At 44.4% G+C, this 2,500-nt stretch overlaps 1 non-coding gene across 1 annotated transcript; it reads right to left on the bottom strand.

Moving 5' to 3' along the window:
• Window positions 1-1,693: 1,693 nt before the first annotated feature.
• LOC143308031 (5.8S ribosomal RNA) lies at window positions 1,694-1,848 on the bottom strand. Its single transcript, XR_013065050.1, has one exon. It is a non-coding gene; the product is annotated as a 5.8S ribosomal RNA (ribosomal RNA).
• Window positions 1,849-2,500: the final 652 nt, after the last annotated feature.

The following is a 2,500-nucleotide window of genomic DNA, read 5'->3' as shown; positions in this document are numbered from 1 at the left end:
TCGATGCAAAAAAAAAAAAAATAAACGAAAAGAAGCAAAAAAGCAAACACGTAGAGAAACTGTGCGTGAATCAACCTTTCGCATATTCAATTTTTCCTCCTCTCTCGTTTCAAAATGTTTGTATTTATCGTTCGATGAAACGAGCACAAGAGGGAAAAAAAAGTTGAGACACGACGTTCCCATAATTTTCGTGTTATTTCCTTTTTGCTTCAAACATTTTGCGGACTGCAGCTTCGTCGTATTGCTTTTATCAATTTTTAACAATTTCAAAGCGAAGACAACTCGCAAGACGATCCATTTCGTCTCGGTTCAATTTTAACGTCCGTCCGTATTATTTTTTGTTCCACAAGAGATTTCGAATAGGTTTCTTTATTTATCATCCCTTCTTTTCGAGCGCCACGGAAGCAAGAGGAAAAGCAAGAGCGAGAGAACATTTCGCGTATACTTCATTTAACAATTTTAACCAACACGCGATGTACTCCACACACCTCTTAGATTTAACAACTGCTTTTCTCTTCTTCTCCCCTTAGCGCAAGGGTAAACCCCATTTGTCTCTTCTTTGGAACGCAACAAAACTTTCGAGGACTGGACGACCGAGCGATGGTCGCGCGGTCTTCGCTTATCTTTAACAAACGAAGTAGTCCGTATGTATTCTAAATGTTGAAGCCTCCTAGAGCTTTAAGCCATGCGAGACATTGAAATGCTGTTTTAACGGGAGCATGCATAATTGCTGCAAACATACTTTTATCACAAGTTCTAGCCACGCCACGGAGGCTTCGAAGTTCCTTCACCATTCGCTTTCCTCTCTTTTGTTACACAGTTTTAGACTACGATCAGGGGTACCGAAACGCTGTATTGATTGTAAACAACCATTTTTATCTTGGAGCGGAGCGTTCCTTTACTCGTTAGATTTGTCTTGTCGCGTGTGTATTCGCTTTTTCGACGCTTTTTAACCATTTAACTTGTTTAGCGAAGCTAAACGCACAGACAGACAAAAAAAAAGGAACAGCATCGCGCGTCAAACAGCGACGACCCATCTGAAGCGATCTTTCATTTATACACCGTTTGTAAACAGAGAGATGTATAAAGCGCGGGGAATCATTCGAAACCCTGGGGCTATTCGAGCTTGCATTTCAGCAAATTATCATCTCAAACATTTCACTCGTTTGCTTTTTCTAAATTTATAGGAGAGCTTCTTTCGTTTATTTTTGACACACCTTTCGTAAATATCGTTTCTGGCAACGTCGGGAGCGTGGATTTCTACAAGTGAACAATCGCGCCGATCCGATAACTTCCAGCAGGATGGAGAATCTTTATAGATTATCTTCCGAGAACTCGGTGCTTTCACGGGCGGTCGTTTATAAATTTTAACGAACGACTCGCGCGCCGTGACGCACTTGCGCTAGTTCGAAGAGATATTTCGAAATTTGTTTCTCTCCTTTAACGGCCTGCATTTAGTGTATCGGTTGCGATTTTCGTCACATCGTTTCCACGACAAACGCCGACGAACTGCCCAACTATCGCTCGTACGTTGCGACTCTTTCTTTGTTTATCGTTCATTCATTCTTTCAATTTCGTTCGATAATCCCGCTCCGAAACGTTCTACTTTCGTTGAACGACGGCGAGATGTTTAGAAAGAAATGAATTACTCTTTTTTCGAGAAGCAAACGCAAGCAGTCTTTTGTTAAGAAAACGACCCTCAGCCAGGCGTGGTCCAGGAATTGTATCCGTGGACCGCAATGTGCGTTCGAAATGTCGATGTTCATGTGTCCTGCAGTTCACACGTTGACGCGCAATTAGCTGCGTTCTTCATCGACCCACGAGCCAAGTGATCCACCGTTCAGGGTAATCGTAAAATTTTGTATTTCAAACTCTTTAGATCTTTAGAGTGTTATTTTCATTATTAACACGCATCACATTCGATACCCACATCACTCTCCCACCCGGCGCGTGCGGGAGAGCGAATTCGGGCGTCGCCAACGTATTTGTTTGTTTGTTCGATCGTTGACGACACGATCGCGTCCAAGGACGGAAACCGTCGGAGAAACGCCCAGTGGCACGCTCCTCTCGACGGTCGGGCGTAAAGTACATTTAAAAACCTTGAAAAGTACGAACGCACACAAGGAATGCGAGCGCGCGTCCTGTCGCTGAATCGTGGGTTGCGAGATTCGAACAGACACACGGCCGGCGACGATCGGTCTAACTAATGGACACATAGTTTTTCAAAGACTCGCTATCGTCGCTTCTCAGCCGGTCCGTAAACAACACACATCGATCAGGCGGACGCACGAATCTTACCACGGTGCGTGTTTCGTAGATTCCAGGTTACCCGCAAGTACCTCTCTCTCCCTCTCGAAAGAGGAATCTCGATCCGTCCTTTTTGGACAATGGAGAAATCTTTTTATCGCAACACGGATGGCAAAGAAACAACCAAAGCGTAGGAGCGTGGGGACGAGAGCGACGAAAAGAACGTCGCGAAAACAAAGTTTCGACGGTTGCT

The sequence above is a fragment of the Osmia lignaria genome, unplaced genomic scaffold, assembly GCF_051020975.1.
Source record: "Osmia lignaria lignaria isolate PbOS001 unplaced genomic scaffold, iyOsmLign1 scaffold0125, whole genome shotgun sequence".
In the NCBI taxonomy this organism is placed as follows: Eukaryota; Metazoa; Arthropoda; class Insecta; order Hymenoptera; family Megachilidae; genus Osmia; species Osmia lignaria.
The sequence above is the reverse complement of the archived record's forward strand: the minus strand, read 5'-3'. Positions and strand labels throughout refer to the sequence as shown.